Genomic DNA, 25827 nt, shown 5'->3' with positions numbered 1-25827 from the left:
CTAATTTTATAACCTTGCATTTTACATTGAGTTTATGATCCATTTAGAGTTGGTTTTTGTAGAAGGTGTAAGGTCAGGGTCTAGATTCATTTTTTTTCATGTAGATGTTGAACTGGCTTCGTTTGCTGAAAAGACCCATGTGTGTTTTATAATGCTTCTGTGCTGACAAGTGTCTAAGGAACAAACGGCTGCTGTGAGGTGGTTCGGTACAGTCTGCATCATGAATCTCTGTCACTGTGAGAGTCTTCCTTCTCGGAGTAAGACCATATGGGTTGGTCACAGATCAGGGTAAAGAAAAATACTGTTACATCCTTCAAATCAACTTTTAAGGCTCTTTAATGTGAAAAATTAAATTTTGTAAACTAATATATCAAAGTGTTATTATTTTTAAGTCTTTTTGCCCAAAACCACAATAAATTATGGTTGGGGGGGATTTGAAAGTTGTGTATTGTATCCAAGAGGGATATAATACACAAATGAGTTTTCTCATTAAGAATTTCAGAATCTTCTTTATTAGTCTTGCTAGTGGTCTGTCAATTTTGTTGATCTTTTCAAAAAACCAACTCCTGGATTCATTGATTTTTTGGAGAGTTTTTTGTGTCTCTATCTCCTTCAGTTCTGCTCTGATCTTAGTTATTTCTTGCCTTCTGCTAGCTTTCGAATGTGTTTGCTCTTGCTTCTCTAGTTCTTTTAATTGCGATGTTAGAGTGTCAATTTTAGATCTTTCCTGCTTTCTCTTGTGGGCATTTAGTGCTATAAATTTCCCTCTACACACTGCTTTAAATGTGTCCCAGAGATTCTGGTATGTTGTATCTTTGTTCTCATTGGTTTCAAAGAACATCTTTATTTCTGCCTTCATTTCGTTATGTACCCAGTAGTCATTCAGGAGCAGGTTGTTCAGTTTCCATGTAGTTGAGCAGTTTTGATTGAGTTTCTTAGTCCTGAGTTCTAGTTTGATTGCACTGTGGTCTGAGAGACAGTTTGTTATAATTTCTGTTCTTGTACATTTGCTGAGGAGTGCTTTACTTCCAATTACGTGGTCGATTTTGGAGTAAGTACGATGTGGTGCTGAGAAGAATGTATATTCTGTTGATTTGGGGTGGAGAGTTCTATAGATGTCTATTAGGTCTGCTTGCTGCAGAGATGAGCAGTGACAGACCACTAGCAAGACTAATAAAGAAGAAAAGAGAGAAGAATCAAATCGACGCAATTAAAAATGATAAAGGGGATATCACCACCGACCCCACAGAAATACAAAGTACCATCAGAGAATACTATAAACACCTCTATGCAAATAAACTGGAAAATCTAGAAGAAATGGATAATTTCCTGGACACTTACACTCTTCCAAGACTAAACCAGGAAGAAGTTGAATCCCTGAATAGACCAATAGCAGGCTCTGAAATTGAGGCAATAATTAATAGCCTACCAACCAAAAAAAGTCCAGGACCAGATGGATTCACAGCTGAATTCTACCAGAGGTATAAGGAGGAGTTGGTACCATTCCTTCTGAAACTATTCCAATCAATAGAAAAAGAGGGAATCCTCCCTAACTCATTTTATGAGGCCAACATCATCCTGATACCAAAGCCTGGCAGAGACACAACAAAAAAAGAGAATTTTAGACCAATATCCCTGATGAACATCGATGCAAAAATCCTCAATAAAATACTGGCAAACCGGATTCAGCAACACATCAAAAAGCTTATCCACCATGATCAAGTGGGCTTCATCCCTGGGATGCAAGGCTGGTTCAACATTCGCAAATCAATAAACATAATCCAGCATATAAACAGAACCAAAGACAAGAACCACATGATTATCTCAATAGATGCAGAAAAGGCTTTTGACAAAATTCAACAGCCCTTCATGCTAAAAACGCTCAATAAATTCGGTATTGATGGAACGTACCTCAAAATAATAAGAGCTATTTATGACAAACCCACAGCCAATATCATACTGAATGGGCAAAAACTGGAAAAATTCCCTTTGAAAACTGGCACAAGACAGGGATGCCCTCTCTCACCACTCCTATTCAACATAGTGTTGGAAGTTCTGGCTAGGGCAGTTAGGCAAGAGAAAGAAATCAAGGGTATTCAGTTAGGAAAAGAAGAAGTCAAATTGTCCCTGTTTGCAGATGACATGATTGTATATTTAGAAAACCCCATTGTCTCAGCCCAAAATCTCCTTAAGCTGATAAGCAACTTCAGCAAAGTCTCAGGATACAAAATTAATGTGCAAAAATCACAAGCATTCTTATACACCAGTAACAGACAAACACAGAGCCAAATCAGGAATGAACTTCCATTCACAATTGCTTCAAAGAGAATAAAATACCTAGGAATCCAACTTACAAGGGATGTAAAGGACCTCTTCAAGGAGAACTACAAACCACTGCTCAGTGAAATAAAAGAGGACACAAACAAATGGAAGAACATACCATGCTCATGGATAGGAAGAATCAATATCGTGAAAATGGCCATACTGCCCAAGGTAATTTATAGATTCAATGCCATCCCCATCAAACTACCAATGAGTTTCTTCACAGAATTGGAAAAAAACTGCTTTAAAGTTCATATGGAATCAAAAAAGAGCCCGCATCTCCAAGACAATCCTAAGTCAAAAGGACAAAGCTGGAGGCATCACGCTACCTGACTTCAAACTATACTACAAGGCTACAGTAACCAAAACAGCATGGTACTGGTACCAAAACAGAGATATAGACCAATGGAACAGAACAGAGTCCTCAGAAATAATACCACACATCTACAGCCATCTGATCTTTGACAAACCTGAGAGAAACAAGAAATGGGGAAAGGATTCCCTATTTAATAAATGGTGCTGGGAAAATTGGCTAGCCATAAGTAGAAAGCTGAAACTGGATCCTTTCCTTACTCCTTATACGAAAATTAATTCAAGATGGATTAGAGACTTAAATGTTAGACCTAATACCATAAAAATCCTAGAGGAAAACCTAGGTAGTACCATTCAGGACATAGGCATGGGCAAAGACTTCATGTCTAAAACACCAAAAGCAACGGCAGCAAAAGCCAAAATTGACAAATGGGATCTCATTAAACTAAAGAGCTTCTGCACAGCAAAAGAAACTACCATCAGAGTGAACAGGCAACCTACAGAATGGGAGAAAATTTTTGCAATCTACTCATCTGAAAAAGGACTAATATCCAGAACCTACAAAGAACTCAAACAAATTTACAAGAAAAAAACAAACAACCCCATCCAAAAGTGGGCAAAAGATATGAACAGACATTTCTCAAAAGAAGACATTCATACAGCCAACAGACACATGAAAAAATGCTCATCATCACTGGCCATCAGAGAAATGCAAATCAAAACCACAATGAGATACCATCTCACACCAGTTAGAATGGCGATCATTAAAAAGTCAGGAAACAACAGGTGCTGGAGAGGATGTGGAGAAATAGGAACACTTTTACACTGTTGGTGGGATTGTAAACTAGTTCAACCATTATGGAAAACAGTATGGCGATTCCTCAAGGATCTAGAACTAGATGTACCATATGACCCAGCCATCCCATTACTGGGTATATACCCAAAGGATTATAAATTATGCTGCTACAAAGACACATGCACACGTATGTTTATTACAGCACTATTCACAATAGCAAAGACTTGGAATCAACCCAAATGTCCATCAGTGACAGATTGGATTAAGAAAATGTGGCACATATACACCATGGAATACTATGCAGCCATCAAAAAGGATGAGTTTGTGTCCTTTGTAGGAACATGGATGCAGCTGGAAACCATCATTCTTAGCAAACTATCACAAGAACAGAAAACCAAACACCGCAGGTTCTCACTCATAGGTGGGAACTGAACAATGAGATCACTTGGACTCAGGAAGGGGAACATCACACACCGGGGCCTATCATGGGGAGGGGGGCGGGGGGAGGGATTGCACTGGGAGTTATACCTGATGTAAATGACGAGTTGATGGGTGCAGCACACCAACATGGCACAAGTATACATATGTAACAAACCTGCACGTTATGCACATGTACCCTACAACTTAAAGTATAATAATAATAAATAAATTTAAAAAATAAAATAAAATAAAAAATAAATAAATAAATAAATAAATAAATAAAAAAGAATTTCAGAATCAAGCAAAATGATCATTGGCTTCAGACATAGTAAATTATTTGTTTTAAAGACTTGTTATCCTTCTTTTTCTTAAATAAATATAGGGCTGGTTAAAATCCACCTTTTATCCCAAGAATGCAGTTGGCCCTTAGTATCTGCAAGGATTGGTTCCAGGGCCCCTTGCAGATATGAAAACCTACGAATGCCGAAGTCCTGTAGTACACCTTGCAGAAACCATTAGTACAAAAAGTCAGCCCTCCACATCTAAGAGCTCTGCATCCCCTGAATTCTGTACCGGTAATCCACACAGATACTGTGGGTTTGACAACCTCAATAAGGTGAATATAGCTAAACTGAGTCACATAATTTTTGTTTCTCAGTGTGTATAAAAGTTATATTTACACTATACCGTATTTTATTAAGTATATAATAGCATTATGCCTTAAAAAAAAAAGTACATACCTTAATTTTAAAACGTTATTGCTAAAAAAAAAATGCTAATCATTATCTGAGCCATAGGTTCAGATAATGATTTTTTTTGTGGTAGAAGGTCTTGCCTTGATGTGGATGGCTGTTGGCTGACCAGGGTAATGGCCGCTGAAGGTTGGAGTGGCTGTGGCAATTTTTTTTTTCTTTTTCTTTATTTTTATTTTTTATTATTATTATTTTGAGATGAAGTCTCACTTTGTTGCCCAGGCTGGAATGCAGTGGTACAATCTCAGCTCACTGCAATGTCCACCTCCCAGGTTCAAGTGATTCTCCTGCCTCAGCCTCCTGAGTAGCTCGGACTACAGGCACATGCCACCATGCCCAGCTAATTTTTGTATTTTTTTTTTTTTTTTTAGTAGAGACAGGGTTTCACCATGTTGGCCAAGTTGGTCTCAAACTCCTGACCTCAGGTGATCCACCTGTCTCGGCCTCACAAAGTACTGGGATTACAGGTGTGAGCCACCATTCCCAGTCCTTTTTTTTTTTTTTTTTTTTAATAGAGACAGGGTCTCAGTCTATTACCCAGGCTGTGGTGCAGTAGCACAAACACAGCTCACTGCAGCCTCAAACCCCTGGGCTCAAGCGAACCTACCTCAGCCTCCAACTAGCTAGGACTACAGGCCCATGCCTCCATACCTGGCTAACTGTGCTTTTATTTTTTTATTTTTGTAGAGATGAGAGTCTTGCTATGTTGCCCACACTGGTCTTGAACTCCTGGCCTCAAGCGATCTTTTTGCCTCAGCCTCCTGAGTAACTGGGTTTACAAGCATGAGCCACCATGCCTGGTAGATAGCGTTTTACCCCTAGTAGGACTCCTTTCAAAATTGGAATCATTCCTCTCAAATCCTGCTGCTGTTCTATCAACTAAGTTTATGTAATATACTAAATCATTTGTTGTCACTTCAACAATGTTATAGCATTTTCACCATGAGTAGATGCCATCTCAAGAAACCACCTGGTTCATCCGTAAGAAACAACTCTTCACACATTTAAGTTTTATCTTAAGATTGCAGCAGGCTGGGCACAGTAACACACACCTATAATCTTAGCACTTTGGGAGGCTGAAGTGAGTGGATTGCTTGAGCTCAGGAGTTCAAGACCAGCCTAGGCAATATGGCAAAACCCCATCTCTTCTAAAAATACAAAAACTAGCTGGGCATGGCAGCGCACACCTCTAGTTCCAATTACTCAAAAGGTTGAGTTGGTAGGATCATCTGAGCTCTATAGTCCAAACTACTCAGGATGCTGATGTGGGAGGATCACCTGAACCCGGGAGGTTGAGGCTACAGTGAGCCATGATCACAGTGATCACACCACTGCACTCCAGCCTGGGTGACAGATTCTGTCTCAAAAAAAAAAAAGAAGAAAAAGAAAAAAGAAAAAAAGATTAGAGCAATTCAGTCACATCTTCAGGCTCTACTTCTAATTCTATTTCTCTTGCTGTTTCCACACCATCTGCAGTTACTTTCTCCACTGAAGTCTTGAACTCATCAAAGTCATTCATGAGGGTTGGAATCAACTTCTTCCAAACACCTGTTAATATTACACTCCTGCTATATTCACCTCCTCCCATGAATCACAAATGTTTTTAATGACATCTAGAACGGCAAACCCTTTCCAGGAGTTTTCCATTTACTTTGCCCAGATCAATCAGAGGAATAACTACCTATGGTAACTATAGCCTTACAAAATATATTTATTAAACAATAAGACTTAGAAGTACAAAGTACTCCTTGATCTGTAGGCTACAGAATGGATGCTGTGTTAGCAGGCGTGAAAGCAACATTCATCTCCTTGTACATCTCCAGCAGAGCTCTTGTGTGACCAGGTGCATTGTCAATGAGCAGTAATATTTTGAAAGGAATCTTTTTGTCTGAGCAGTAGGTCTCAAGAGTAGGCTTAAAATATTCAGTAAACCATGCTATAAACAGATGTGCTGTCCTCCAGGCTTTGTTGTTCCCTTCATAGAGCACAGGCAGAGTAGATTTAGCATCATTCTTAAAAGTCCTAGGATTTTTCAGAATGGTCAATAAGCACTGGCTTCAACTTAGTCACCAGCTGCATTAGTCCCTAACAAGAGAGTTGGCCTCTCATTTGAAGCCAGGCATTGACTTCTCATCTCAACTTATGAAAGACCTAGATGGCATCTTCTTCCAACAGAAAACTAATTTATCTTCACTGAAAATCTGTTGTTTAGTGTAGCCACCCTCATCAATTATCTCAGCTAGATCTTCTGGATAATAGGCTGCAGATTCTGCATCTGCACTTGCAGCTTCACCTTGCACTTTCATGTTCTGGAAACAGCCTCTTTCCTTAAACCTTATGAACCAAACTCTGCTAGCTTCCAGCTTTTATTCTGCAGCTTCCTCACCTCTCTTAGCCTTCATAGAATTAAAGAGAGTTAGGGCCTTGCTCTGGATTACGCTTTCACTTAAGGGAAGATGGTGCCTGATCTAATCTTCTATCAGATCACTCAAACATTCTCCATATCAGCAATAAAGCTGCTTCACTTTCTTATCATTTGTTCAATGTAGTGGCACTTTTAACCTCCTTCAAGAACTTTTCCTCTGCAATCACAGTTGGGCTAACTGGCACAAGAGACCTAGTTTCTGCCTATCTGGGCTTTCAACACGCTTTCCTCACTAAGCAAAATCATTTCTAGCTTTTGATTTAAAGTGAGAGATGTGACTCTTCCTTTCTCTTAAACACTTAGAGGCCACTGTGTGGTTATTAATTGTCCTAATTTTAATATTGTTGAGTCTCAGGAAATAGGGAGGCCCAAGGAAAGGCAGAGAGATGGGGTAACAGCCAGCCCAGCAGCGGAGCAGTGAAAAGCACACGTTTATCAATTAAGCTGACAGTCTTATATGGGCATGGTTCATGGCATCCCCAAACAATTACAATAGTAACACAGACGATCACTAACCACAGATCACCGTAACAGATACAATACTAATGGAAAAGTTAAAAATAATGTGAGAATTATCAAAATCTGAAAAAGAAACACAAAGTGGGCCTATTTTCCAAATATGCTGTTGGAAAAAAAGCACCAATACATTTGCTAGATGTAGGATTGCCGCAAACCTTCAATTTGTAAAAAAAAAAAAAAGTATAGTATCTATGAAACACAATAAAGCAAAGCACAATAAAACGAGGTAAGCCTGTATACCAACAGTTATCCAAGGGTGGTCCAAAGACCAGCAGCATGTGCATCACCTAAGAATATGTTAAAAATGCAAATTATTAGGCCTGACCCCAACTTTGGAGCTGGGGCCCAGCAATCTGTGTTTTCACAAGTCCTCCTGGCAGGTGATTCTGATGCACTGTATGACTGTGAATCACTGATCTGTATGACCAAGTCAACAACCCCTGAAGTCAAGGGAGCACGTGTTGTTAATCACCACTTGCCAGATTCCAATCTGTTCAGAGACAGGCTCAAAGAGAGCTGGCTATGGGCATGACCAGGATACCAGGGTAGCCTTACAGATGTAGAGCAGTTCTGACCATATCATATTTCTTTATTAAGCTACAATTAAAGTAGAACCAAAATTTCACCATCTTGTAGGAAACTGTATCTTCACATATTCCCTCTCACTGCCCATGAAATACACACCTTGTCTAGAATGAACCTTTATCTGGATGGCTGCCTGGGTCATAATAACTTACCTAATAACTTTCTCACTGTAACCTTTGTAAGAATTAAGGGAGCAGCCCAGAAATATACTAGTGAGAGATACTGTCAAAAAATCTAACTCAAGATTTTTAGACCAGATTTTATTTCAATACATCACAGATATAATCTGAATTTGCCCTTGGGAGATTGAGTTTTTCAATGGAATTCTTGCACTTGACAGGAGACTATTGATTCACATTTCATCAGAGTTTTGCCTGGCTGCTTTATGAATAAGAGTTTACCCTCAGTGTGCATCTTTAAATTATTTCTCATTTAATAGGTAAATATATAAGAAAATGGTACCCTGAATTCATTTCACCCACCCCTGGTATCACTGTTACGTGTCTCAGGAACATGTTGTTTAAGATAAACAGGGCCTGCGGTGGCCTCCGAAACTGCTAAGATACATGGCAAAAAATAGTAAAGCACGCAAAATGCTGGAGCAGAAACCCATTTCTCCTCGTCCGTGCCATTCTCCCCTCCAACCATCCCCCACCTCCCCCTAAAAATACAGAGACCTCCCTAGACCATTCCAACTTGGAGGAAACAAAGATGATGTGAATACAAGCCACTCACTCAGGAAGGGCTCTCAATCTTGCATAGGTTACTCAAATAACTGCCACAGTATGAAGGAGTAGCCAGTACCACCTATAATCACTAACAAAGCACTCTGAGCACACCACAGCATGTGTGAGCAGTCCCTGCTAAGGTAGGACAGGTGATAGGCCTTAATGGAAAGCTCAGATTTCAGCACAGGAGAGCAGAGGAAGGCTCTGGAGCAGGGAGACGGGTATAATGAAATGCAAACCCACGTAATAAAAATCTCACAAATACTCAGGTTCCCAGCTTCCTGTGGGAAGAGCGAGTCCTCCAGTGTATGGGAGATAAGTCAGAAACACAGCTGGAACAAGATGGGAAGAGCCTGGAATGGACTACAATCACCACAAAGGTATGCAAGTAACATTTACAAAAGACACATCAAAGGAAAAGCCATGTTTATCCATCTTTATCATCCTGTCATCAGTGGTGATCTACCAATACCAGCAATGTCCATCAAAGCTCAGAGGCAATGAGGATGCCCCTGCCCAAGGGCTGGACCTGGGGGACACAGGTGTGTGTGACTCTGCAATGACTGCTGAAGGCCATGCTAACAAAGATCCCAGGTGCAAACTCTGCAGACAGTAATCCCACCTGCACCGCTTATCAGTAAAGGCAGGACACAGGCAAGGGAGGAGAATACATTTTTGTGAGTATTGACACAGCTCAATTCAAATCCTGGGCATATGTTTACAAAAGAAACCTGATGTCTTCCAATGGATTCCAATCCCTGTTTCCAGGCTCACCAAGAAAAACTGGATTTTAATGGGTTCCCCACAGAGCTCGCCAGAAAGAAAGACCGTCCTGCCTGACTAAAGGCTGTGGGTACACAGTTTCCCCAGGCTTGTCTTATTTTCTCATTATAAATTAATAAAATACCAACATGACTCTGTTTTGGCAGAGACCCAATCCTGGCAGACTGACAAAACCCTGGCTACTGTCTCTCAAAAGAACAAGGGACAGACTCTGGATTCTAAGACCCTCACAAACTCTGAGGAGATTATCAGGGTTGCTACACGGTCTATTCTTCTACAATGTCACTCCCTGGATGGATGTCAATTTCCCAGGTGTCATAATTCAGAAGAGAATGGTGCCACTGCTGCTCTTTATCTGTGTTATATACTGAATTATGACTGGTCTCACAGCCAAAATGAGTAGCATTCCATAGTGGCAGAACAGACAGCTCACACATCTACTGCTTCTGAAGCTACACAGTGCATATCAGCATTTGTGCTTCTAATACTTTGCAGCAAGCAAGGCCCATTTCAGCAGCCTACAATTGAAATGACTTTATTTTTATAAGCCTTCTCAAAATGTCTTTATTTTTTAATGACTAGGAAGTCACCCAAACAAAAAAAACTAAAGCTTTATCATTTTGATAAAATAGGTGGGTCATGAACCAAGTTCATTTCTAAATACTAAGGATTTTCCTGGAATTGTTTAAATGGTTACATAAGTAAAATGCAAAGATGATTAAACCACAGGCAGGAAAATGTGCCCGATTCTGAACTACTCCCCTAATAAATAGTGTCAAATAAGATTCGTTACTTAAAATTAGCTTTTATATAAATTAAAAGGTGGCTTTTACATTAATTATTTAATATTTAATTATTTGCTGGGTTTCACTTTAAAAACCAGGAAACTACTCCAACGTCTAATCAAACAAATTGTGTAGAGTTTTAGGGAAAAACACATTATTTTTCTATTTAACTAGTTGAATATGACAGTAAATGCATAACTGTTTGAAACAGATGACAAAAGTTTTATGTAGACCTATTAGCTGAAATGAAATCTAAGAAGCAAACATATATTGAATAATAGTAAGCATTAGCATAGAAGGTCTCTGTTCAACCTTGAGGAATGATTAATTGTTTAGGTAATTGGAAAGATCATCTTTCAAAATGAAAATTGCAAAATAAATAATTTATTCTGAACTTAAATGACATAAGTGTATATCATCTTCTAATGTTTGCCCATAGTCTTTTCAGAATATAGGTATGCTGATTAGAATTCCCTCTCATTTGTCTTGCATAAACCTCAACCATTTATACTTTGTCTGATTTCCTATTTAAGATTTCCTCTACTTATTTTCCAATTTTTTTTTCAGCTGGCTTGCTTATCCTAGCACAATAGCATTTTTTAAATAGTTCACTTTTAGTCTTTCCAAAGAATTCATCTGAGTTTTTATGGACTAACTCTCTTTCTATTCCCCTACTCATACTTCTTCAATTTTCTTGATAATCTTGTAAAGTAATTAAATTACAAATAGAGTTGGCACAGAGTTGAGATATATACAACTGACTCTTCTACACAGATAAATTGACATAAAACTGACGTTTCTACATAGTAGAACCGACGTACAATCCTACTGTGTTTAGCATGGGTGGATATCAGTTTACATGTTCCACAGAAGTAATAGAGAATTATTAGTCAGATGCGTCGATTAAAAATGTTTCCACAGTATATAAAGATTTTCTAATTTGAAAATAACATAAATATAAGCATCTTTCACTTTAAGTAAAGGTAACATAGTATCTAACAGTCTATTACACACACAAATAACAGGGTGTTTATTTTGAAAACTCATTTCTCATTTTGCAAAGGAATCTCAGAGCACCTTTTGTAGTAGAAACCTCCAAAGTATTATAAAATATTCTATTTATGGCATTTCAACTCATTTCAATTCAATTCATTGGAACTTTTAAGAGAAAAATGCTCTTATTTTAAAAAGTAATACTAGCAGACAGGGAAATTCGTTTGAAAAGAGAAAATATTCCCATTATACTATTATATTTAAATATGTGCTGTCTGGCTATTACAAGTTTTTTTAAAACTCTTAACCTTTTTTTAAAACTTGATTTCATCAACATTAAATTGTTTTAACAATAGAATGTTTTGAAATTAATGACTAAGATGATTCATTCATGAATTGTGCTCATATATAAAAGCACAATGGACAAAAGAAAAAGATAATCTGAGTAAAAATTAACAACTTTTCTTTGGGCTGCTAAGAAAAAAGCTCAGATTATTTTAAATTGTGTGTTTGCTTTACTATTTAAAGAAACAGTAATTTGGATTTCACAGTCCATTGAAATCACCCAAAAAAATAGAGAAGAAATTCACATAAAAAAGAAAGGAATGGGGGCCGGGCGCGGTGGCTCACGCCTGTAATCACAGCACTTTGAGAGGCCGAGGCAGGCGGATCACGAGGTCAGGAGATGGAGACCATCCTGGCTAACATGTGAAACCCTGTCTCTACTAAAAATACAAACAAATTAGCCGGGCGTGGTGGCGGCGCCTGTAGTCCCAGCTACTTGGGAGGCTGAGGCAGGAGAATGGCGTGAACCCGGGAAGCAGAGCTTGCAGTGAGCCGAGATCGGCCCACTGCATTTCAGCCTGGGCAACAGAGCGAGACTCCGTCTCAAAATAAATAAATAAATAAATAAATAAGAAAAATAAAGGAGTGTACCTTTCAGCCTTAAGAAACATAGGTTTTCCCAATAATGGGTTTTATTTTGTGCCATGTCAGTACATAAAGTTTTATTTTATAAAGCATTATACTAGGGAAAAACAAAACAAAAGTAATTGAAAGAGAGCACCCAGCCAATACCCATGGGAGGACATGTGTTTTCAGTCACAAACATCATCATCTCATGATTTCATAAAAGAATCTTATGTCTTTGTTCTTGTACCAGAGCATAAGGAATATCCTTTTAATGGAAACAAGACAATATTTAAATTTTATACAATATTATACTGAATATATTCCTAAGTATTGTGAAGAAATAAGTTTTATAAAATCTGCAAATGAAGTTCACCTTCCCAAATACTATCACCCCAAATATGGAAAATGTATTAATGCCCCATTATTAAAAGAGAAACAATACAAAGATGAAAGTTTTTTCTTTCTTCTTTTTTTTTTTTTTTTTAAGTAAAGGCTCTTACTGAAGTCTTGGGCCCCTTTACCTCTCAAATACGTTCAGGTTGATGTGGCTGCAGGTAATTAAGCCAAAAGGGTGAAAAATACTCAAAGTATTTACAATAAATGTTAGCGTGACCACACCAAATGACGACATAACAAAGTCCACATGTAAGCTTTCTATAACCCACACATAATGCTGCTCGGAAAAAGGAAGTGCAAAGAGGAATAACAAAAAGAAAATAAAAACAAAAAGCAGTAGCTCCAGGCAGTCTTTTGTTTCCCACATTGTGGAATAATTTTTTCCATTCCCCAGATGATTTAAGTTGACAAATTGGTTCTTCTGGTTGCTTAGCTTCCTGACCTCAAAAAGTCCATTTTCCAACTTCTGTCTCATCCAGCTGTTGACAGGCTAATGCCACCAACCAATGTAATAAAACCTCCATGGGGTTTAGGATTAGTGTAGGAAATTGTAACGACAGTAGAAGAATTAGATGTGAAGTCTGCCCAACTTTTAAGAACAAATCTTGTCTCTAAAAGAGAACAAATAGTTCTCTGGAAGGAGGTTAATGTATATTCCGTTCCTCCCAGGACCCAGTGCTGTAGAGCATTTCCCAGAAAAAAACTGGAAACTTTTCTTGCCTAAAACACTTCTCACAGGCTGATACAATTGAAGGGCACTCTCTATTTTGGTACAATTTTTCTCAGAAATATTCAATTTTCTTTCCTTCACAGAACCATGAGTCATTAACCTATTATTGTTACTTGCTTGATCGATCCTGAAATATTTGGGACAAGGTCTGCCATGGAAGTAGGTAGAACACAGAGTGGTTCAAAGGTCAGGTTTCTGCCCTGCCATTTACAACCAGACGGTGCTGCTGTACAAATTCTCCACATCCCTCATTGCACTCAAGAGCACAAATTCTGACCTGGATTCACCTTGGATCATTTACTTAACCTCTCCAGGCCTCAGTTTCCTCATCTGTAAAGTGGATTCATATCTGCAATAGTACTCACTTCACAGATGCAAGGAAAGATGAATTAGAAAACTAAGTATGCAAAGCATAATGCTGGACCAAAAGTAAGTATACAATAAATGTTTCACCTATTCTTTACTACTTTTTTCTCTGATCACAAAAAATTAGTGCCTATAAATAAAAGTCTTCCATTTCAAAAGTACCTTTGATTAATCACTATTTTCTCAGTATCATATCAAATTCTTCAAGAAAGTTAGTGATTGCAGTTATTCATCCGAGACAGAAGTACAGCTTGGGGCAACTGCCCACTTCTTGGGATTCAGCCACCCCTCTAGTTTTACATATGGGTATGACTAAGGTACACACATCTGTATTACCTTATTATGTGGAAGATGTGTGTTTCTTCATGAGCGAGAGAACTTAAACGTTCTGTTAGTATGTGATAGCAATCATATATTGATATCTTACGCAGTTTTTGAATTAACTAAGTGCTTTCCTGCCTCTCTCCTTTTCTTAATATTATGGGTATTTCTGATCACATTTCTAAGAATTCACTAAGGATAAAATTAGGAAAAATCAAATGTAAAATTTAAACACACAAACGGGCATACACACATACTTACTGAACATATTTAATATTAAAGACAAATTAAATCTACTGGCTGAGATGACAAGGTCCCTGGAGAAGGAAGATATAGGTTGAGTGGAATGTGTGGGGATCTTTCAGCAGCTCCAAGTAGGACACACAGCCAGGCTCTGAATCAAGCTCTAGCTCTGGGACAAAGAGAAAGAAAAGCTGAAGAGACATGCGTGTTGAACAGATCATAGTTTGTATGTTCTCGGGAGTTATTTCCATTATCATTTTTTAAAATTCTAAATTTTTAGCAGATTTGTGCTCTATTCTCATCTGCATGTATCAGGTCACCAACAATGCATTTGTTTTATAAAAACCCTAACTTCCAAAAGACTGTAGCTATAGGCTCTATTGGCTTTAAAACAAGGCTTTAGACCCCCAACTTCAGGGTGCTCTAAAGTGAAAACTAAGTAGACAGTTTACTAACAGTTAAGCACCCTCTTAATTATTCCAACTATCCTACTATGTATTAAGGTTTTGATGTAGATGGCATTAACTTGGGAATCTAAAGGCCAGATTCCAGCAGCAACTCATCTACTAAACTAGGTGAGTGTATTTCTTTTTTCAGAGACTGGCTCCTCCCTTTCCCCATGGCTCTAGTGGAGCTGCCAACCACTTGTCTCCCTACCACATCCTTAGGAATAAGGACATGACCTAAAGTTATAATACCCAACTCCTAACCACACCAATTGGCTGCTGCACTTCTGACTCCAAATCTACTCCTAGATTTCCCAGTCATATATATATTTCAGTTTACTTAAAACTAGTTTCAACTACGGACTCTGACACTTGCAACCAAAAGCATCCTAATACACAATGACCTGTGAAAAGTAAACTTCCTCGGACCTCACTTTCCTCATTATCACAAAATTGCAGTAAGATGATCTCTAAAGCTCCTTTCATGTAATTATTTCTTTCAAATTACATAACTATCAGATAATTTGGAATGACAGATATATGTAATTAATTTGATTGGACACTGGAAGTTTCTTTCTGTAGCAAGTTCTGCCCATCTGTACTGAAACAGGAGAGAAACCCCAAATGCTAATCATCAGCATGACAAATTATACAATATTTTATTAACCTTCTAAGATACAGGAAACTCATTTTAAATATGATTTTTCCCTCAATGCTCAGTATCTATCACTGCCACTCATCTGTCCATTGTGCCATTTATCTTTGATTACAGACCATCTCCGCCCCTAAAACCCCTACCAAATAAGTTATTTGGAAAAGACTAGTTATGCACTTCCTTTGAATGATTTAGAAACTGGAATTGGTTACAAGTAAAATAAAACATGGTAACAAGGCTGTTTCCTTCTTTAGTAATCTACTTGTTAAGATGTGGCAATACTCTTTGGGTAAATTTTCAAGTACAGATATATTCCAACTAGAAGTGAAAACTATGTAAAAAAACATTCTATTTGCTCACTGGAAAAAAAGCCAATAAAAATACAGCAAGAAATCATGTGCTCTACAGTATCAGGATAATATCTGCTTGCTCACCATATATATGTAAACAGCCTATGGAATATGAATATAAAAGCATATAGAGGCCGAGAGCAGTGGCTCACATCTGTAATCCCAGCACTTTGGGAGGCCGAGGTGGGTGGGTCACCTGAGGTCAGGAGTTCAAGACCAGCCTGGCCAACATGGTGAAACCCCGTCTCTACTAAAAATATAAAAATCAGCCAGGTGTGGTGGCAGGTGCCTGTAATCCCAGCTACTCAGGAGGCTGAGGCAGGAGAATCGCTTAAACCCGAGAGGCAGAGGTTGCTGTGAGCCGAGATTGCGCCATTGCACTCCAGCCTAGGGGACAAGAGAGAGACTTCGACCAAAAAAAAAAAAAAAAAAAAAAAAAAAAGGGCATATAGAATAGTACAAGTCCGGCTGCGCACGGTGGCTCACGCCTATAATCCTAGCACTTTGGGAGGCCAAGGTGGGCAGATCACGAGGTCAGGAGATCGAGACTATCCTGGCTAACATGGTGAAACCCTATCTCTACTAAAAATAAAAATAGCCGGGGGTGGTTGCGGGCACCTGCAGTCCCAGCTATTCGGGAGGACTGAGGCAGGAGAATGGCAGAGCTTGCAGTGATCGGAGATCGCCCCACTGCACTCCAGTCTGGGCGACAGAGCAATTAGTACAAGTCAATCAAATTGGAGAAAATGCTGAAAAATGGAAATGAGATATCTAGTTTAAATTCACCTGGAAACCAAGAAAATTTATAAGGTAAAACATTAGAGTTTTGGAGAAACAAACATGGTTAAGATTATTCAAGATGATCAACTTTTCCACTATGAGGAAAAGAGTTTAGAATAATTATTGCCTGTAGCAAAAATATCTAATTGGATTTAGAAGTGTTGTAATGAAATATGTCCTGCACCAAGTAATTAAATCAAAAGAAAATAATTTTCTAAAAGACCATAAGAAACGCATCTGCATTTCTGACTACTCAAATTATTGCTGAATCAAGAGTAAAAAGTATTAATTGGCAGGCTCCAGTCTATCTGTTAATAAATCTAAAATTAGCATAAGAACTAACCTAATAATAAATAACAAATGCACTAAAACTGAAATTCTAATTTGAAGAACTTAATATTGTGATGTAGTACTTCATGATTTTGCCTCAGAAAATGGTCCACATAACAGTTTCAACCATTAAAAATGAACTTAGAATCATTAAAAGACTAGTGTAGACACAAAATTTAGATGCTTTCAAACACATGTCATTAGATAAATATGTCTAAGAAATTATAGGTCACAGAAATTTATACAACACAGGGCAGGCAGAAACATGGATAATTCTTTTATGACAGAGTTTGAAATCTTAATCATACGCACTGTCTTTCTCCATTTATAAAACCTTGAGCCCTAGAATAAATGACTTTATTAGGAAGCATAAATTTAAAAATGAAACAAATTGGATTTATCACATGAAGTTGAAAATTTAGTCTTCATCTTCTGTAAAACACTCTCCTCTTATAATGCTTTCTCCGATACTTTATTCTGGACCTCTTTCTACTAATCTGGCTTTGCTGGGTCTTTCTAGGAAATGTGACTATCTCAGTGTTCAGGGTAGAGTAGAAGGGGCATATACTCTCTGAGGCTTCAACTAATCAGTCTTCAGTTTTTTCTGTTTGGTTGACTGAATGTTTTTTTCATTCACCCTCCAGTCATATAAGAGCTGAAATGGCCTAAAGAAATGTTAGGATTAATAAAAGTAAAGAGAACTTTAAATACCTGTTTCCTGGCAAAAGCCAAGAATAGTTCTTCATGCTTAAATTAATACCAAAACCCCATTAGGTAAGGTTAGTCAAAATATAGTTACATTTTTGAACCACGATGTGATTCATGTGTGGGATTATTTCTTAAATTCAGGAAAAGCACCAGAAAAATTTCAAAGTTGTAAACGCATTCTGTTCTAATGAAACCCTATGAAACATAGTACTCAATATTTGTACTCAAGACCAAAACTGCAGTGGGACTTTCAACAAGTCCATCTTGCTTATTCATGCCTGAATTCCTTTGTAAGATTTTTCAATGTGCATTAATTCAATGATTATTAAGAACCTACTATATCCCCCAAAGAAGTGTTCATAGAGTAGGAGAAAGAAAAAATATAAAGCATACCATGAGGCATGCAAACACAACTGAAATACACTAGACCCTGCCTGGCACACAGTAGATGCCTAATAAATATTTGTTGAATGAGCAAACAAATGCATGAGGTGGCCCCGATGCTAGTGGGTAAGAGGCAGTGTATACATATTAAGAAATGAACTTAACCTTTTCTACTATGGACACTGTCCAACATAACTTCAAAGAACATCACAACATGCAATTATGACTTCCTTTTTCATCTTGAATATGAAGAATCCCAATGCTTAAAAGAAATAAAACAGTATAAGAAAAACCTGACCAAATAAAATTTTATTGTGATGTCCTACAGGATATAAAGGGAAATAAAATTTACCTTAAACTTGACAATATACAACATTTTACTTAGCCAAATACACATGTGCAAATGAATTACACCAGTTGTTTTTTGTTTGTTTGTTTGTTTGTTTGAGTCATGGTCTCGCTCTGTCACCCAGGCTAAAGTGGTGCAATCTCAGTTCACTGCAGCCTCCACCTCCTGGGTTCAAGTGGTTCTTGTGCCTCAGCCTCCCGAGTAGCTGGGATTACAGACACGCACCACCAAGGCTGGTTAATTTTTGCATTTTTAGTAGAGATGGGGTTTCACCATGTTGGCCAAGCTGGTCTCAAACTCCTAGCCTCATGTCATCTGCCAGCCTAGGCCTCCCAAAGTTCTGGGATTACAGGAGTGAGTCATCACACCCAGCCTGAATTACACTTTTAATTAACATAAATTCATTGACATGACTGTAAAGTTACCAGTTACTATGCCTGTTGCTTTCTCCTCAATATCCTCACTCTAAACCTCCAACCCAGTCCCTTTCTTTAAATCCAACATCTCCTTCAAAGTATTGCTTAAAATGCAGCTTCTTCTCTGAAGTGCTTTGGCATCCTCCAGACTGTACAGACTGTTTCCCTCCTCTGAAGTCCTTTACTGTGTAGCACGCACCTCCTCTGTTCTGTACTGACAGCCATGTAAGCAGGTCTCATCTCCCCCTTAGGCAGTAGGCTTCTCCAGGAAGCCCACCTTGCTTACATTTTAGCCCCACTTGTCCAATGGGGGACCACGCCAATTCTGAGACACACAGTATTTTTGAATCATTGTGGGAGTGAATACAATTAATATATTCGTGACAAGGAAGACTGGTTTACAAGGAAGACTGGTTTTACTTGGAAGTAAATGAAATAGAACAATGATAATGTAATGGTTACATTACCTATGCACTCACAGATCTGAAAATGGCTTAACTTTTAGGCAAAACACTGAGCCTTGAGAGAACCCAGTGGAGGCCTGCAACTGAGCCATCCACAAAAAGCAAGCTATCTCCTCTACCTGGAACACCATCACTTCCGGTTAGTCATCTATCCATCAAAGTTTCCTTGAATGCCTACTAGATTCCACGCACCGCAATGGTTAATGGGTAGACTTTCAAGGACATATTCCGGCCGAGCGCCAGCTCCCAGAGTTCAGCAGCTCACATCTTCCATGTGAAGCACCCAAGCAAATGCTTTTTCAAAGGCTCTCTTTCTCTCATGTGAGTGCACAGTCAGAAAACAGAAGCCATTGTCTGCCCTGCAGTCTCTCATTCTCTCCACTGCTCTTCCTACCTTTCCCGAACAAATGGCCAAATAAGTCATTTACAACATAAAGAAACTGAGTAACTAATCTTAACCAAATGGGTAACTCTATTAAATGTAGTGAAAGTGGGCATTCTACGGGTTTTACGGTACCTTAGAGGTCTCTGAACATGCTAATATATCCCCTGTTAATTTAGTAGAACTGCCTCAGCAAGGAAGCTGTAGGCAGGCAAATGTGACTGCTGGTTCATCCCCAGAGACTCGTTCTGTGTCCAGTGACTTTTCTGGGATTATTTATGGCATTAACTTGTCTGTGCTCAGAAGTTTCCACCATGTTTGGGCTCAGTATTAGGAAACTTCAGAGCTACTTAGATTTTAAAAGAATGTTCACAAGTTCATTATTTATTCAGTGGATAAATTATTAATCCTTTACAATGTACAAAATTCTCTACAATATTAAAGGACACTTAGCTAGAAAAGACATAAAAATAATACAAGGCAATAATATGATAAATGACAAGCCAAGAAGGACTCTGAAAAGAGAAGGTCACTTCTTTCTGAATAATAGAAGCTAACATTTATTGGGTGCTAACTACCTATTAAGCACATAGTACTATGTAAGCACTTTATAGAAAATATCAGTGCATTAAACCAAGAGTACTACTTACCTGGTGGAAGAATAGAAAGGAAATGAGACTTGGGCCCTGCATTATAAAATTGCCTTAGCTATTATAATCAAAAGTATTTTAAATATAAAAATATAAAATACATGTTGATTTAACAATAAATGTAAGTCCATTTTCTTCTGTTTTTCTATACTGCTGGAAAAATATTTAAAACTCCAACATATATGAAATGCACATTCCAAATACATGGCATAATTTTGGGGGACACAATGCAAATTTTAAGTTCTTTTTTATTTTTAACTAGTGATCTCCAAGTAAAAATAATTATTTTCCCTGAAAGCCTAAACATACCCTATGAGCTTTTGGTAGGACAAATTTAGGTTTGTTTTTACATTTCAAAAAACAAAATAAAAGATATGCCTGTGTGATACATTAATAATTCATTGCTTATTATCTTAGGGACATTTAATATGAAAATAACATATCCTAATTTGTTGTCATATGCATGTTATTTCTTGTTCATGTAAATAATTCACACAAGAGGAAATAATAAAAGCTTTCTACACTAATTGAGATCATTTGAAATATGAACTTAGAGCTGTTTCTATTTGTAAACAAGTTGGCTAAACACAGTGTAAAAGGTGATAACTAAGGATGCAATAATAGAGCTGAAATGAAAAGAAATCCATCATCAAGGATTTTACAAGAATAACAAGAGAGAAAGATGTTCACAAATAACTTACAAAGGCGAAATGTGATAAATGCTATACAAGTGGCAGCAAATTTCAGAGGAAAGGGAGGTAAGTGTTTATCGGGAGAAATCTAAAATATTTTTCTATGGGTTGAAAAATATTTTTCAATCCATTTGGGCATTAAAGATAAGGAATAGACTTTAACAAGTAAAAATGAGGAAAGAGCTTTTCAGCACATCCTACCTTTACAGCCATGGGGACAAAGACATAGCCATGCTATAGCTGGGTGTAGCTAGGGTTCCTGTGAGTATACAAACAGTAATGGCCCAAAGACAGGAACTGGGCATTGTGGAGAAGACCAAATACCATGACAAAGAGCTTGAACTTCATTCTATAGGTCTGCATTTCTCCAACTGAAGAGAGGCAACAGTACAACGGGAACCGAGAGGCTGGAGATGGCAGTGAACAAAATGGAAAAAAAAAAAAAAATCCTGTTCTTTATGGAAAAAACATTATCATGGAGGATATAGACAACTAAAACAAAAACAGTAACAAGAAAAAACAGAAACGAGCTACAAGGAGGACACATGCTTGAGTGTTTGAGGAGCATCAGGGCCCATGGCGGGAGAAGGGATGAAGCTGTAGTAGATGAACAAAGAGAAGTGCCGGAAGCTAATCACACCGCACCCAGAGGGTCTTGGAAAAGATTCTGTGTTTTCCCAGGTGAAAACGGAAGACTTTGGAGGCTCTGTGATCAGATTTTGGAATGGTCAGACTAGACCATCATGGGGCAATGCTGAAAGAGAGAAAGCCCTAGGGAAGAATCATGTCAGCAAAGACCTGCAGGAGGGCGGGGATGGTGGCTGGAAATACTCTGAAGGTAGAATCAACAGGATCTGCTGACTGGTTGAATGTGGGCATGAAAGAAACAGGAATAAGGATGACTCCAAGTTTCTCAGCTTGAGAACCAGACAAAAGATGCTGTCCTTTCCTGCGATGGGGAGGATACAGGAAGAGCATTTGGAAAGAAAGGAGGGAATCAAAGGTTCCAAGTGAGTAGTGCCTGGCCATTCTGCCAGATAGAGAGAGCAGGTCAGATTTGAAACTAAATCTGTCAAAGTGCAACTACCACACACTACACACACAGGTGACAACATGGGGATTCTAAGAGGAGTGAAGGGAAGGTGGGAGAGTGTACATCATGCTAAGAACATGGAAGTCAAGTACAAGGCAAGGCTCCCTGCCAGGAATGACAGGACGGGAAGGCATGTGGAGACTTGAAGAAACCAGAAAGGATGTGAAATATCTGCTGAATGATTCTGAGACACAGCCATCCAAAGATGAATTTGGGGAAGAGCAAAAACGTGGTGACTCCTCCTAAGATTAGGTAACATGACCACAGAATACATGAAAGACAGCCCATTTCATCAAGGAATGGTTGTCAAATCTGAACCCCTTTAAATTTACCAGTAACATGTTTCTTTCCTTGGAATCTCTTATTTTTGCAACATCGCATTAATACAACTAAAAAGCCGACTCACACACCTCCAAAGAGTTGGTGAAACAGACTGCTGCCTAGTCATGGCTCATTGTACACGGCACTCTGAATTGAATGAAGAAAAGGAGCACTTTCCTGCTTTCAGAGAATTGTTGCTCTACCATTTTTCTGCTTCAATATGCTGTCTCAACACTGCTGCTGTAATGACATACTGTGGTGTGATGCATCAGTGGCTAATCCTCAGGATTCTCTATTATCTCCTGCATTAGGATGTGCAGCATCAGAAATCTGATGGATTAATGAAAGACTGTTACTGCTAATTGCTGACATAAGACTATTTAGGGCACTGAGGCAACTGCTGAATTTTTTTAGACATTTTCATTGCTTCTCAGAGCTGTACTAATCAGGCATGCTAATTCCCACAGTAAACAGCACGTAGCTTTGCTGAGAGACCATTCTAACTCTCCATCATTTCATCCCAAATACCATCCCTAAATCCAGATAATTTGCCTTAGATCATGCATCGGCTGTAACATGCAGCCAATCCAGACTCCTGGCACAGTTGATGGCTGGAATTTTACACATCCCTAATTAAAACAGATGTGGCCAGCTCAGGGAGCCTTTTTCAGCCACCCCAACTTGGACAGTGTCTCAGCAAAGGAAAACAAAAGCTCTGTTCATGGAAACGACATCAAGTGCTAAGGCACTGGGGTTTCTTGGAGGTGATTTGCAACACTGAAGACCTATGGATTGCCCAAATCTTAGCAATGAAGCACAAAGAGTAGAAACACAGCCTTTGGAATTAAATGTAAGTTCCAATTCTAATTCAACCCTTATTATCTGTGCAACTTTTAGGCCAATTATGCAGCATCTCTGAGCCTCACTTTCCTCTTCTCTAAAATGAGCATGTAACATCATTTCTTTACACATAAAATGTCTAGAGTACAGCACTGCTAGAAACACAGCACAGCCATTGTTCCGGAAAAATGCCATGGTCTGGTTCTTATCATAGGGATGTCACTACAGTGAAATTGATATACTAGACAAACAGCTTCATGACAATTGGCCTCTGATATCATCTGATCAACTCCCCTTGCGCTGATTCCATACTCGACCAACCTTCTAACTTGGCTTCCTACTTAGGCTATTTAGATCTGAGCACAATGTGCCCACCATAGAATGCTATATCACAGTTCTATCTGTAAACTGATAAACTAACATTTGAGTTTTTATGTATCTACACCTTGTGATTTTTTTTTTATTATACTTTAAGTTCTAGGGTACATGTGCACAATGTGCAGGTTTGTTACATATGTATACATGTGCCATGTTGCTGTGCTACACCCATTAACTCATCATTTACATTAGGTATATCTCCTAATGTTATCCCTCCCCACTCCCCCACCCCACAATAGGCCCCGGTGTGTGATGTTCCCCTTCCTGTGTCCAAGTGTTCTCATTGTTCAATTCCCACCTATGAGTGAGAACATGTAGTGTTTGGTTTTCTGTTCTTCTGACAGTTTGCTAAGAATGATGGTTTCCAGCTGCATCCATGTCCCTACAAAGGACACAAACTCATCCTTTTTTATGGCTGCATAGTATTCCATTATACCTTGTGATTTTAACTTGAATGAGTACAATCAGCACAGGATATACTGACAATCAAATTTCATAACATCCATAGTTAGTGTTAATAACTATGCATTATTATCCATGACAGATCTGTAGTGCTAGAATAATTGCAAAAAATACCCCAGACTCAAGAGAGAGGGCAGTAATAGGGAACCTATCCATCTATCTGGGAAATAGTCTTTATCTCTAGACCAGGAGTACCCAGTATTTTGGTTTTCCTGGGCCACATTGGAAGAAGAACTGTGTTGGGCCACACATAAAACATACCAACACTAACAACAGCTGATGAACTTCTTTAAAAATTGCAAAAAAACTCATAATGTTTTCAGAAATTTTACAAATTTGTGCTGGGCCACATTCAAAGCCATCCTGGGCTGCGGGCTGGACAAGCTTGCTCTAGACAATTATCTGTCTCCCAAATTGGACTCTTTAATCCTCAAGAGCACCCGCCAATTAATCCTCTGGCATATTGTGAAATTACAAAAAAAAAAAAAAAAAAAACCGCCTTGTAGTTCTGAACATAAATGTGTTATTACAGCAAAGTTAATGGAAAGAAATATATCTTATCACAGTTATCAACATTGAGAAACAGTATTATCAAAAAGCAAGCTTATTGATTCTTTAAGAAAGGACGGGTAAAAACAAAAAAAGAGATTAGCACAAGTTTTGATGAGACTGCGTAATATTTTCTCAGTGGGATTCAGTTTCAATTTAAAGCTGACAGGACATTTTGAGCTTAAAGATACTGGGTGATTTGATTAAAATTATAGAGGATTGGATTCAAGATTACTTTGTAATCTCACGACTTTAAAACCTTCTTAATTAAAGTCTTACATTTGTTTTAAATAAAACAGGACATAGATGTGTAGAACAGAAAAGAAATCAGGATGAGGGAAAATGTTTCTGGTCAGTAGTCCCCGGGGTCTCTGAATTTAATTTGATACTCAGTTAAAGAGGAAATCAGATCCCAGGCACAGGCTCTCACTTTCACAGGGCACATAAGCCAAGTCAACCTAAATGTCCCCATGTAAAAAACCACTGGCTCACATGACACTACACTATATGCCTGCAACCGTCCCCTTTCTTAGATAACAAGGTAAAATGTGCTATTAATGGTGCCTGTGTTTATCTTATCTCAAGGAGAGAAAAACAAAGCTTTAGTTTTGAAAAAATTACTTCACAAGGGTTCACTTGTATAAGAGACTGACAATGTAAATCCATCATCCTCTCAAAGATTTCTTCAGAGTTCATGATAGAAAACATTTTAAAATAACAAAGATGAAACTTTAAAAGCATTACTCCTTTTTTCTTTAATTCCCCCACTTACAATTCTAAAATAAACCAGCAAAATAGCCCAAAAGGCTACTCCATCTTTTAAAAATGTTTAAAAACCTCCCTTCCACATTCCGCATAAGTGACTGTCCTGGGTCTCTGCTCCTCGTCCTAGCCACATCTCCCAGAAGACAGTCTCCACAATCACTCTCTTTGGTCCTCACCCCAACTCCCTGCAGCCTCCAGCGTGGCACCTAAACAGCTCCTGCTGAAGGCGCAGGGACGTCCAGGCCAAGGAATCCAAGGCTGTTCTTCTCGGGTCTCATCTCTCCTCCTCTCTTGACTACATCACCTTCAGGAAACACCCTCCTCCCTCTTCAGCGGCTTCCATGGTGACAGCCGAATCCTGGTGTTCCTCCTCTCCACCACAGACATTACATGTCTGGAGCCCTTTTCTAACACTCTTCCTGCTC

At 38.5% G+C, this 25827-nt stretch overlaps 1 protein-coding gene and 1 long non-coding RNA gene across 14 annotated transcripts in view; both read right to left on the bottom strand.

Annotated features, from left to right (window-relative positions):
• Nucleotides 1-25827, bottom strand: part of PTPRM (protein tyrosine phosphatase receptor type M) — an 829686-nt gene that overhangs the window by 740561 nt on the left and 63298 nt on the right. The gene's annotated exons all lie outside the window — the stretch shown is intronic.
• LOC144336489 (uncharacterized) lies at nt 14292-19465 on the bottom strand. Its single transcript, XR_013408337.1, has 2 exons — nt 18816-19465; nt 14292-16060 (listed from the first exon to the last, which is right to left on the bottom strand). It is a non-coding gene; the product is annotated as an uncharacterized LOC144336489 (long non-coding RNA).

This window comes from Macaca mulatta, chromosome 18 (assembly GCF_049350105.2).
Source record: "Macaca mulatta isolate MMU2019108-1 chromosome 18, T2T-MMU8v2.0, whole genome shotgun sequence".
Classification (NCBI taxonomy): Eukaryota; Metazoa; Chordata; class Mammalia; order Primates; family Cercopithecidae; genus Macaca; species Macaca mulatta.
Note: the sequence above shows the minus strand (reverse complement) of the source record. Positions and strands in the feature narration are given on the sequence as shown.